Source organism: Heterodontus francisci, chromosome 19 (genome assembly GCF_036365525.1).
Source record: "Heterodontus francisci isolate sHetFra1 chromosome 19, sHetFra1.hap1, whole genome shotgun sequence".
Classification (NCBI taxonomy): Eukaryota; Metazoa; Chordata; class Chondrichthyes; order Heterodontiformes; family Heterodontidae; genus Heterodontus; species Heterodontus francisci.
In genome coordinates, this window is record NC_090389.1 from 70,452,793 (window position 1) to 70,466,765 (window position 13,973).

Here is a 13,973-nt window from a genome sequence, read left to right on the forward strand (position 1 = left end):
ATATCTCAGACAGTCCACATGATCTACCCTGCTTTCAGGCAGTATACGAGTGCCATTTTTCCCAGAAAAAGGTGAATATTTGACACTTCTGTAGGAACACTCCACCTTTAAAACTGAAGGCTGAATGGCCTACTCCTTATGTTACTAAAACTCCCTAAGTTCATTACCATACTGATGATTCCAGCCAGTAATTTTCTTTGCATTTTTCAAGCACTAGTTGATCTCGTTCAATCTCTGCCTTATTATAGTATGCTGTTCTAGTAATACAAATGCAGCTGGCCCTCTCTTTGATTGGCAGAAACCACTGTCTCAAAGGCTTAATACTTTCTCAATTCAAGACCATGTCCAACACTGGCTCTACCAGCTGGTAGCTTCATACCCAACATTCTCTGAATGTCCCACCAAGCAGACTAACTACTCCCAGAAGGCAATTCAGAGTCTGGGTCTGACCAATAAAAGGAAAAGGAAAATGATGGCAATGTGCCAGCTTTCGCTCATCAAGTAATTCATAATCAAACAGCATCCCAAGGAGTTAGGAATGGGGCAAGTAGGTAACCCCCAATTATAGCCAAAACAAGCAAGGTCTTCAAGGTACCACTGCTGACATTACATGTTTCACCAGCTGCTGATTTGAAAGTATGTTCACTGTTCATCAATCATAGAAAACCTCTATTCATTGTCCAGATGGCTGTGCTCATCAAATAATTAGATGTTGCTGTAAGATACAGTACGTCAGCAAATTCACTGAACTGTTTTTTTTTCAACTTGCGGGTCTTGATGTTCAATCTAGGGTTGGGAACCTGACTTCTGGATAATTTCTGGGTCCCAAACCCGCTCCTCCACTGCATTGCTCACGCAATGCTATTTTTAAGTGCCAGTAGCTTGATTTGGCAGGAGGTGAGCTCAGTGCCCAATTAGAGGCGCCGAGTTCCAGGAGGCGGGAGCTATGTGCCTGGCACCAGAGGCAAAGGCAGGTGGCAGCCATGATGGGGCCTGCTGCTGCCTTGCCGAGGAGAGCAAATGTAAAATGGAGCAGAGGTAAAACGGCCAAAAAAAAGGTATTGCGCATATCCCTGCCCAGGATACCGGGACTCTTAATAATTTTAAACATTTAAAGAAACATTTTTCCTTTGCCGTACAGTGGACTCGACAGCTGTGCACTAATGTGCACCAAACTGTTCGGGTTCGCCGGAATCCCCTTCCAAAATTGTGGTTCTGATCTTCCCAGCCTGTTAATCTCGTAAGGAAGCTTAATGAGCCATTAATTGGAGGCGAGCAGCTTCCCCATTTACTGCCCCCCCCCCCCCCCCCCACCGCCCTAACATTGAAAATCACGGGCTCTCCTGGAGGCATTGGGATCTGGAGACGACTTCCAGGACTGCGATCTTCAAATCACGTCCGTTCCGGCTCCCACCCTGCGGCCCTCTGAAAATCTGGCCCATGGTGTCTAAGCTACACACTGTATCAAAGACTGATCCATTACGTATCAATATCCACTCCTGATAGTAAACCTGTTCCAGACTTTTTGATGCAGCAGCAGGCTGCAGTTGGTGCCATAAGCATTTGAGCAATGTTGATTCCCAGGGAATTCTACCCCACCAGCTGGCTGACTGGATTTGGCAGGTTCCCTCAGAAACTACAGCAGCAACTGTTGACTTTTGATGTAAAAGACTCTTCAGAAAGCAAGTTGCTGAGTTGTGAAATCCACCAGTGATCTGTGGAACCTGCTCTACAACAAATGGTTTTAGAATGTCTGAATAGTTCCACACTTGGGTGGAATTGGGTAGCTGCAGTTTATCTAAATGTTTCCTAATGTCAAATCACAATTTGGTAATATCAGCGATATTACTGGTTTTGTTTTCAGGATCACAGCTATCAGTACAGGGTACTCCTATCAGCCTTTCCTTGGCTACCAGGATCTTCATAAAATATCTATTTGTCATTGCAGTGAATTTCAGAAAATGGCATTTGTACGTCTATCCATATTAGCTGTACAATCTTTCTCGGGCTGTATATGGAGTACTATGTACAGTTTTGTGTATTGCAAGATAAATCATCCAGGCCCTAAAGGCGGTGAAGAGGGGAGCAATGAGGCTAATCATGTTAATTTTACTAGTTACAAGCACAACTTGGAGTGGGGGATAAGCTCACTGTGGTCATGCCTCTTTGCCAAGTCCATTATTTGACAGTTTGGATTAAGTAATTTTTGATAAGTAAGTCTCTAAGAGGTGCAGGATGAGACCATTTTGAACATTAAGGAGCCTTGCATGTTGCAGGTGCTCTTATATAGGTCCCTGCACAATGTTAGATTCCACTTATATGCCAACGACCCCGCTCTCCCTCACAACCACCTCTCTCAACCCCTCCACTGTCTGTCTCTAAATTGACTCTAGACTTGGTGTCTGAAATCCAGTGCTGGATGAGCTGAAGTTTCCTCCAACTAAATATTGGGAAGACCGAAGCCATTGACTTCAGTCCCGCCACAATATCTGTTCCCTAACTACTGACTCCATCCCTCTCCCTGCCAACTGTCTGAGGCTGAACCAGACTGTTCACAACCTTGGTGTCATTTTTGACCCAGAGATGAGCTTCCAACCATAGATGTGTGCCATCACTAAGACTGCCTGGCTTCATCCATGCCTCAGCTCATCTGTTGCTGAAAACCTCATCCACTGTTTTTGTTACCTCTCGACTTCTAGACCTCTAGACCCCATTCCTGGTCAGACTCCAAACTTCTAATCTACATAAACTTGAGGTCATCCATAATGCTGCTGCCTGTATCCTAACTTGCACCAAGCCTCGTTCACCCATCACCACTTTTCTTGCTGACCTACATTGTCTCCCAGTTGAGCAATGCCTTGATTTTAAAATTCTCATCTCTGTTTTCAAATCCCTCCATGGTCTTGTCCATCCTTGTCTCTATAATGTTCTCCAGCCCCACAGCCCTCTAACATATCTGCACTCTTCTAATTCTGACTTTCTGAGCATCCCTGATTTTAATTGCTCCATTATTGGCCGTGCCTTCAGCTGCTGAGGACCCTAAGCTCTGGAATTCCCTCCCGAAACCTCTTTGCCTCTCCTCCTTTTGAAAACCTACTGTTTTGACCAAGTTTTTTGCCAACTACCCTAATATCTCCGTCTGTGGCTTGGTGTCAAATTTTGTCTGACAATGCTTCTGTGAAGCATTTTGGGACATTTTCTTATGTTAAAGGTGATTTATAAATGCAAGTTGTTATTGCACTATGGTGAAGGCAAGTGTTCCTTGTATAGCTCATAAGGAAACTGGTTTGGCACAACAACTTCTGCAAGACGCTGACTGGAAGCTGAGCATGTGTTCATGTATCTGCTGTTAGGCGCCTACCATCATTACAAATCCAATTCGTATATTACCGTGATTCAGACAAAAGGATAGTGGCGATACAGTTGCATTTTGTGGTGAGTTGTGTTGCTCAATATGCCAATCATGATTGTAAGTATGATGTCCATCTAGCATGAGCTTAAATCTTCATTTGCCAGGTGCATAGTGACCAACTGGTAACTCATAAGACACACTGGAGAAGGAACCAGTTAATTGCAGGTATGCCTCTTTGCACGCATCCCTCACATGAGCAGCTGGATAAAGTCGTTATTAACAAATAAGCTTCTGAGCACAGGACTAGAGTCAAGAGGAGATTCGAGTGCCTTGTGGGGGAGCGAAGTGATGTCTCTTTGGAGTAAAATTGGGTCTAAAGTGACTTTCTTGGCAATGGAAGATTGGAACAGGGTCAACTCTGCATGGCAGACTTGATAAACTAGGCAGATCTGCGATACTTTGGAGAACTGATGGACTAGTCATCCTGGCTTATGAACTGGAACAGGGTAGAGGTGTGCAAAGGAAATCCGACGCGAGCCTGAATTCCAGACCCGGAAGTCCGACCCCACCCGACCCGAACTCGACACGTCGTCGGGACCCATCTGGGTCGGGTCGGGTGGCAGGCCTTTACCTCAGTACACAGGTAAAAGCCTGTTACCCGATCTGACCCCGACGGGATCCGACGGCATCTGTCGGATTCGGGTTGGGTCAGGTTTCCGGGTCCAGCATTCGGACTTGGGTCGGGTTTCCTGTGCACCCCTCTAGAACAGGGTAGTTCGATCAGTAGGGGGATGTTTCTTCTCATCGCTAGATAACCTTGTAAACCCATGTCCTAACGAGTAGGTGGTCTTGTTATGCTGGTAAGCTGAATCATTTTGTTTGGTTAAGCCACGAATGCTCGAGGGTGGCGCTGAGACTTGTTTAGTTGCCAACCTATGCTCTCTAAGCCAACTAGCCTACTTTTGAGGACAGTGAGCCTACAGGAGAGTGTATGTATTAACATAAGGCAAAGGGAAACATTACCTATGGGTTTTTGTGCATCTTGGACACCCAGCCAACTGAAAAAATAAACTAAACGTTAACTCGACCTCTGTGGTTATGGTCGAAGGAGTGAAATGTGCTCCATATAGTTACACCTCCCTCGTGTTACTGATAGATACCTGTCTGCTCACAGATGTATGGAGATTACCAGCAGGGCGAATGGGCTCAGGGCAATTGGACATTGAGCGAGCCCATTGGTATACCAAGCTTTAATAGTGAGAGGTACATTTAGCCCTTCAAACACTTCTGGACTGCGGTGCAGAGCAAGTTAGTGTATCATTGTACAGACAGCACGCCATTCATCTGGTATATCAATAAACAGGATGCAGCTGGCAATCCTTCTGTCAAGATATAACATAATCTGTTAATTGGTATCATGGCGTGACACTGACAGGGCAACATCTGTGTTCAACAATACACTTTAAAGCTGTGATGAACAATACATTTCAAACTGTACAGGAATTCAGCTGCATTGAGGGAGTTAAGAACATATCTTAGATTTGGAAGGAATGGAAGATTTATGTTTATATAACGCATCATATCCCTTAATGTTACATACAACAAATTAATATGGTTATTTTTACTTCAGGTTTTTCTTGGAGCAAATTCAAATAAGAAAAATTAGATCAAGGACGAGTTTTTTTCTTTGTTTTTGGTGGTTGAGAGGAGTTTTGGCTAAATCTCCAGGAAAACTGGTCTTTAAATAGACTCATGGGATCTTTAAGTGCCAGCTTGGTTCAGTTGTAGCATTCTTACCTCTGTTAGATGTTTAGAGTTCACATCCCATTCCAGCACTTCAGCACATAATCTCAGATAATGATTCAGTGCAGTATTGAGGGAGATGCTAAACTAATACCCTATCTTCCTGTTTAGTGGAAGTAAAAGATACATGGCACTATTCAGAGAAGGATAGCGTCGTTCTCCCAGTGTTGTGGCCAACAGTGATCCCTTAACCAGCAGTTGCAAAACAAATTAACTGTCATTTATTTCACTACTGTTTGCAGGACCTTGCTGTGACAAATTGTCTGTTGCATTTAGCTGTATTATAGCAGTGAATTTTAAAGTTGACAGGTTGTGTAGTATTTTGATGCGCCTGAAGACCTGATAAATGTAGAGTATATATTTCAATGTAAATGAAAATTCTCTTGTCTAATGGCCACTCGTGCCACCAGAACAGGCAGACTTATTTGAAGAGTGGCATCTTTGACAATGCAGCACTCAGTAAGTATTGCATTGGAGTGATGGCCAAGTTTTTATATGCACAAGTCTAAGAATGAGATTAAAACTTCCAATCTTCTAACTCAGAGGCTCGAGCGATATCGAGTGAGCCAGACTGGCAAATGGCTGATATCTTTCTATAAATCTTTGTGTCATAATAATCATCAGTTCCTATGTGGTGGATTCTAACCGAGGATGTATTCAGGCGGGTGGGGGTGCGGGACAAGTGTAAAATGTACCCAACATCGTCAGTTTCAGGCTCGGGCAATTTTAATTCCCTCACCTCATTTGCATCTTGCAGTTTAGCTGGTCAAAATCAGGGCTGATCCAAAGTGGGACTAGGGCAGAGCTGAGGGCAGTAGGGGCCAGAGACACCTCTCCTTACCTGTTAAGTTTTACAGAGCAGAGCACTTGCAGTGGATGTCCTGCTCAGTAGTCTGTTAATATGCCATTAGGATCTGAATGGCATGCAAGGAGGTTGATTTGCCAGGTGCCTCAGATGTCTAAATAGAAAGCCTAATTAAGATGGTAGGTCAGAATCAAGCAGGAATGGGTGGCAAGTCTTTGCAGAACTATTTTAACTGCGACCCTAGAGTATTAATACTCTGCTCTCTGCTCTTCAATATAAAAAATATCATGTTAACCTACACTGAACCTTTGTTCCATCCTTTTTTTTTAAGGATGTCATCTCAGCCTTTCAGGATCCTATTTTTTTAGGTTTTTCAGAACTTGTCCTAATGCTTAAAGGCAGTTTTGAAGCTAAATCCAAGCAGATCACCTTTGATGACATGATAGTACATAAATTTAGTATTGCGTAACTTAATGTACTCTCCTTTCAAATATTTCAGCACCTGTGATTTGGAAAGCCACGTGAAACACCATTCCGTTAGTGGCTTTGATTTTAGAGAATTCGGTTACTGTGATCCAGGCATGCATCATTCATCAGCCTTCTCTCAATTGGCAGAGTGATTGTGCAATACTTAAGACATACCTGTGTTTCTTTCCAGAGGTTGTATTCCATTTTCATTTTGCTTAAGAAATTGTGATTTTTCTTTCCTCTTTCTCCTTGTAAGCTGGAGTTTGAAAAACATTGCCACTGCTTTGATGTCTGCAGGGCTCTTGCTTATGATATAGTTGGTACTAAATCCCTTTGCCAATCCCATTGTTGTTTGCTTCACATTCTAAAGTATTTGGTAAGGTTATCACTGAATTGGGCTTGCCAGGAAGTTTGTTCCTGTATTTTGCAATGCTAACATCTAGCTGACAGGAAACCCACCGAATCAGTAGGAAATCACATCACCAGTTCTACAGCTATTTGCTGGGCATCCATACACAGGGTCTGTATTACAACAAATGTAGAAAGAGAAGAAAGACTTGCATTTATATCATGCCTTTCATGACCTTGGATCAATTAAATACTTTTGAAGTGTAGTCACTGTTGTAATGTAGGAAGTGTAGCAGCCAATTTTCTGACAGCAAAGTCTCACAAATAGCAATGTGGTAATGACCTGTTAATCAGTTTTTACTTGTTGGTTAGGGATAAATATTGATCTGGACATTGTGGAGAACTCCTTTGCTCTTCTTTGAATAGGAATAATATGATCATTTATGTCCAGTTGAGAAGGCAGGCAGCGCTGCGATTTAATGTCTCATCGGAAAGATACCTACATGAAGTAGCACACATGCCTTCACTAAACATTAGTATTTGAACTTAGACAGTAAAGACACTTTTTTTGACAAATCAGTCCAGCCAGTCTCCATCCTCCCACAAGGACTTGGCTCCTCCTCCATACTGAGGTACCATTTAGTAAATTTCCAACAATGTGTGGAGGATACAATCTGTAGCAGGAGGAGTGATTATCTCGGGTTGTTTTAATTCTATTAAAAAGCATCCTTTATGTACTGTACTCTGATCCAGGCATCCATTTAACCCTTGGAAGACCTGTTTGGAATTCAGTGTCAGCCTGCAGGGCATAAAGGATGCTTATTAGGAAATTATTAATAGGTTTCTTCCATGCGAAGACTAAAAGCTGACAAATTCCCTGGACCTGTTGGCCGACAACCTAGAGTTCTAAAAGAGGTGGCTGCAGAGTAATGGATGCATTGGTTGTGGTCTTCCAAATTTCTCTGGATCCTGGAATGGTTGCAGTGGTTTAGAAAAAATAGATGAAACTTGCTATTTAAGAAAGGAGGAAGAGAGCAACAAGAAACTGTAGGCCAGTTAGCCTGACATCAGTCATCGGGAAATGCTGGAATCTATTATTAAGGACGTGATAACAGGGCACACCGAAAATCATAATCTGATTAGGCAGAGTCAACATGGCTTTGTGAAAGGACAGAGAGCAGGAATAAATGGATCATTTTCAGATTGGCAGGCTGTTACTGGTGTGTGCTGCAAGGATCAGTACTGAGGCCTCAGTTATTTACAGCCTATAGTAAGGACTTAGTTGAAAGGATGGAGTATAATGCCTCCATTTTGCTGACAATACAAAACTAGGTGGGAAAGTGAGCTGTGAGGAACACACAAGGAGTTTGCATTGTGATATGGACAGGGTAAGTGAGTGGACAAGAAGGTGGCGGGTAGAGTATAATATAGGGAAATGTGAGGTTATACACTTTGATAGGAAGAGTAGAAAAACTGAATATTTTTTCAATGATGAAAAACTTAAATGTTGGTGTTCAGAGAAACTTAGGTGTCCTTGTGCACGAAACATAGAAAGTACAGGTACAGCAAACAATTAGGAAGGAAAATGGTATTTTGGCCTTTATTGCAAGGGGTTGGAGAACAACTGTAAGGAAATCTTGCTGAAATTGTACAGGGCTTTGGTGAGACCACAGCTGGAGCACTCTGTACACTTTTGATCTGTGTACCTAAGGAAGGTTGGACTGAAAAAGAGGTGCCCAGGAGTGGAGCAGCACCAAAGGAGAGCCCTGGGACAGGGGCAGCACTGTGATCGGACCGACAGTCTGAAGCAGGCAAAAAAAAATTTGCTGAGTAATGTCACAGGACTAAAAGTCACTGGTAAGCTTTTAATTTAATTTAAATTAATCAACTATAAAGTAAGACCAGATAATTAATTAATATCAAGGTTTAAAGCCATTTTGATTTATCATCTAATTAAAAGCAGTGCTCTATCAATCTGTTCTAAGGGATATAAATAGAAGGGATAGTGACACCAAAGGCTTCTGAATGTTTCAGTAAATTAAAGTCTGAGGTATGTAGATCGCCAAGAGTTAAGTAAAAACATTTAAGTTAACTCCGTATAAAATAGTGACATCAGCACGAAAGAAGATGGGCCAAATGGCCGCCTCCTATGCCATAAATGACTGACTCTACGTAGCTGCTGGTGAGTAGCTGGTGAGTGTTTATTTATGTCTTAAGTTTATTTTTGTTAAGTCAATTGATCGTCCAATAAATAGACACATGGTATGGGACCTTGGACCAGTGGAGTGCGCATCCTTTTCCATGTTGGAACTCCAGGATGCTTCTCATGTCCTGGGTAACCATATGTGCAGGAAGTTTCATCAGCTAGAACTGCTTGATCTCTGTGTTTCAGAGCTTCAGCAGCTGTTGGCGTCACTGTGGTCAACCGCAAATCTGAGAGTTTTGTGTATAGTATGTTTCTGGATGTGGTCGTCCTGCAGCTTAAAGGTGTGCAGGCAGAGAAGGAATGGGTGACTGCCGTACAGTTGAGGTGGATCAGGCAAGTAGTGCCCTGACTGCATCTCACTCTTCAGCTAGTGTTCGCTTCTGAATAACGGTGGGAGTGATGGTTCCTTATGGGGAGTGCAACCAGAGCTAAGTCCACAGCACCACAGCTGGCTCAGGAAGGCAGGTGGAAGATTGGGAAAGCAATAGTGATAGGGGATTCTATAGTTGGGGTAATAGACCGGCATTTCATTGACCGCTGATGTGGATCCAGGATGGCATGTTGCCTCCCTCGTGCCACGGTCAGGGATGTCACAGAGCGAGTGCAAAGCACTCTGATGGGGGAGGGTGAGCAGCCAGCAGTTGTGGTCCATATCAGTATCAACGACATAGGTAGACAAAGGGATGAAGTAGATGCAGGCAGATTTTAGGGAGTTAGGAAAGAAACGAGCAAGCAGCGCCTCAAAGGTAGTAATCTTCAGATTACTCCAGGTGTCATGTAACGAGTATAGAATTTAGAGGATAGAGGAGATAAATGCACAGCTGAAAAGATGATGCAGGAAGGAAGGCTTTAGAATCCTGGGACATTAGGATCAGTTCTGGGGGAGATTGGACCTGTACAGGCTGGACGCATTGCATCTGAACAGAACCAGGACCAGTGTCCTTGCAGGGCAGTTTGCTTGTGCTATTGGGGAGGGCTTAAACTAAGTTGGGGGGGGGGTGGTGGGAGCTAGGAGGCAACATTAGAGAGGATCAACAAGGTGCACAAAGAATTGGGTGCGACATAGCACTTGAGTAAGAAATAGTAAGGCATTCGATTGTGTCAGAGTGACAGGAAATGCAATGAGGCCTAAATTGGGTTGACTGTGCATGCATGTAAATGCATGAAGTACGTTAAATAAGATTCTTGAACTGCAAGAGCAGGTAGCCACATGGGAATATAATGATGTGGTAATAACAGAGGCCTGGTTCAAAAAAGACAGGACTGGGTAGTAAATATTCCTGGATACAAGGTGTTCAGGAAAGATAGGAAAGGAAAAAGAGGGGGAGGGGTGGCAGTATTAATTGAGGATATTACGGTGCTGGAGAGAGAGGATGTCCTGGATGGATCAAAGATAGAATCTATTTGGTTAGTGTTAGAGTAAGAAACAAGTAAGGTACCACTGCACTACAGGGTGTGTTCTATGGGCCAAGGATGCTGAGGGAAGTAAGGGTGGAAATTGCAAAATGCTGGACATAACCTTCCAATCCTCCTTAGATGCAGGGGTGGTGCCAGAGGACTGGAGAAAAAAAGGATGTAAGGATAAGCCCAGCAACTACAGGCCAATCAGTTTAACCTCAGTGGTGGGAAAGCTTTGAGAAACTACAATCCATGACAAAATTAACAGTCACTTGGAGAAATGTGGATTAATTAAGGAAAGCCAGAGTGGATTTATTAAGCGGAAATCATGTTTAACTAGTGTGATTGAGTTTTTTGAGGAAGTAGCAGAGAGGGTTGATGAGGGTAATGCAGTTGATGTGCTGTGCATGGACTTCCAAAAGGCATTTGATGAAGTGCCATGTAACAGGCTTGTCAGTAAAGTTGAAGCCCATGGAATAAAAGGGACAGTGGCAGCATGGATACGAAGTTAGTTAAGTGACAGGAGTAGCGGTGAATGGTTTGTTTATCGGACTGAAGAAAGGTATATATTGATCAGGGGTCAATATTATCGGACCACTGCTTTTCTTGATCTAGATCAGGGTTGTCCAACCTTCTCGGGCGGAGGGCCACATTGTGATTTTTGCTCGGCCTTGGGGGGGCCAGTGGGCAAATTTCGAAAGATTAAGGCGTTAAAAATTTATCTTACTAATAAAAACAACAAATGTGCATTTTTGTGAAGAAGCTTTAAATGAGAAGACTAATTTATTGACTTACTTTCTTGTCACTATATTGAAAACTGATTTTGGGACATACCTGACATTGTTTTTGCTTTAATAAATAATCAATCTCTGCCTGCACACTTGATGTAGCAATGCAGAGTATTCTGGATAGATGTCCACCTTTCAGGAGAGACCTTGATCTCTCTTTGTTTCTCCCTGTATGTGTGTGTCTCGCTCTCTCTTCCCTCCTCCCTCTCCTCTTAGGACGAGGGGACACAGATTGAAAATTTTGTGCAGAAGATGCAGGGGGAATATGAGGAAGCACTTTTTTTTTACACAGCGGGTAGTAATGACCTGGGAGCGGGACTGACGACATAGCTCCGTGGAGAGCCAGCATCGGCTTGGGGGACAGAAGAGCCTCCTTCTGTGCCGTAAGTAAATGACTCTTTGGCCCTCTCTCCCCTGTCTGTCTCTTTCTTTCCTCCTCTCTGTCTGTCTGTCTCCATTCCTCCCCATCTCTGTCTCCACCCCCTCCGTATCTCTCCCCCCTTTCACACCCTCATGTTTTCTGGCTGGCTTTTTGAAGAATAAAAGTCAGAACCCGCCGGAAAACACAAGTCTGTTGGGAAACAGCTGTTCCTGATGTCAGAAATAGAGGGTAAACAAGGGGCTAATAAAAGTGATATGATAGGTACACAACTCAAGCAGTCTCAGGCAGCAGTAGCCAGGTTCATGGCACTGTGGCTGCCTCTGCTGTTCAGAGGGCGGGAAAAAGAGTGGAAGGGCTATAGTCATAGGGGATTCGATTGTAAGGGAAGTAGATAGGCGGTTCTGTGGTCGAAAGCGAGACTCCCGAATGGTATGTTGCCTCCCAGGTGCACGGGTCAGGGATGTCTCAGATCGGCTGCAGAACATTCTGAAGGGGGAGGGTGAACAGCCAGTTGTCATTGTGCACATAGGCACCAATGATGTAGGTAAAAAACGGGATGAGGTCCTACAAGCAGAATTTAGGGAGTTCGGAGCCAAGTTAAAAAGTAGGACCTCAGAGGTAGTAATCTCAGGATTGCTACCAGTGCCACGTGCCAATCAGAGTAGAAATGAAAAAATAGTCAGGATGAATGCATGGCTTGAGAGATGGTGCAGGAGGGAGGGGTTCAGATTTTTGGGACATTGGGATCGGTTCTGGGGGAGGTGGGACTATTACAAATTGGACGGTCTACACCTGGGCCAGACTGGAACCAATGTCCTTGGGGGTGCTTTTGCTAATGCTGTTGGGGAGTGTTTAAACGAATGTGGCAGGGGGAGGGTTTAAACGAATGTGGCAGGGGGATGGGAACCAAATGAGGAGGTCAGTGGACAGTAAGGAGGTAGTAACTAAAGCCTGTAAGGAACTAGATAATGAAGTCAGCGTGACTAAGGGGAAGAGTAGGTAGGGAGCAGATGATGAACGCAAAGCGACTGGTGGTCTGAGGTGCATTTGTTTTAATGCAAGAAGTGTAGTAGGTAAGGCAGATGAACTTAGGGCTTGGATTAGTACCTGGGAGTATGATATTGCTATTACTGTGACTTGGTTGAAGGAAGGGCACGATTGGCAACTAAATATCCCAGGATATCGATGCTTCAGGCGGGATAGAGAGGGAGGTAAAAGGGGTGGAGGAGTTGCATTACTGGTCAAAGAGGATATCACAGCTGTGCTGAAGGAGGGCACTATGGAGGACTCGAGCAGTGAGGCAATATGGGCAGAACTCAGAAATAGGAAGGGTGCGGTAACAATGTTGGGGCTGTACTACAGGCCTCCCAACAGCGAGCGTGAGATAGAGGTACAAATATGTAAACAGATTATGGAAAGATTTAGGAGCAACAGGGTGGTGGTGATAGGAGATTTTAATTTTCCCAACATTGACTGGGATTCACTTAGTGTTAGAGGTCTAGATGGAGCAGAATTTGTAAGGAGCATCCAGGAGGGTTTTCTAGAGCAGTATGTAAATAGTCCAACTCGGGAAGGGGCCATACTGGACCTGGTGTTGGGGAATGGGCCCGGCCAGGTGGTTGAAGTTTCGGTAGGGGACTACTTTGGGAATAGTGATCACAATTCCGTAAGTTTGAGAATACTCATGGACAAAGACGAGAGTGGTCCTAAAGGAAGAGTGCTAAATTGGGGGAAGGTCAATTATACCAAAATTCGGCTGGAGCTTGGGAATGTAGATTGGGAGCAGCTGTTTGATGATAAATCCACGTTTGATATGTGGGAGGCTTTTAAAGAGAGGTTGATTAGCGTGCAGGAGAGACATGTTCCTGTGAAAATGAGGGATAGAAATGGCAAGATTAGGGAACCATGGATGACAGGTGAAATTGTGAGACTAGCTAAGAGGAAAAGGAAGCATACATAAGGTCTAGGAGGCTGAAGAAAGACGAAGCTTTGGAAGAATATCGGGAATGTAGGCCAATCTGAAACGAGGAATTAAGAGGGTTAAAAGGGGTCATGAAATATCTTTAGCAAACAGGGTTAAGGAAAATCCCAAAGCCTTTTATTCATATATAAGGAGCAAGAGGGTAACTAGAGAATGGATTGGCCCACCCAAGGACAAAGGAAAGAAAATTATGCGTGGAGTCAGAGAAAATGGGTGAGATTCTAAACGGGTACTTTGCATCGGTATTCACTGAGGAGAGGGACATGACGGATGTTGAGGTTAGGGATAGATGTTTGATTACTCTAGGTCAAGTCGGCATAAGGAGGGAGGAAGTGTTGGGTATTCTAAAAGGCATTAAGGTGGACAAGTCCCCAGGTCCGGATGGGATCTATCCCAGGTTTCTGAGGGAAGCGAGAGAGGAAATAGCTGGGGCCTTAACAGA

General features: G+C 43.9%; 1 protein-coding gene across 2 annotated transcripts in view; it reads left to right on the forward strand.

The window, feature by feature from the left end:
• The window catches only part of cenpp (centromere protein P), a 392,661-nt gene that overhangs the window by 115,803 nt on the left and 262,885 nt on the right, over nucleotides 1-13,973 (forward strand). The window lies entirely within an intron of this gene.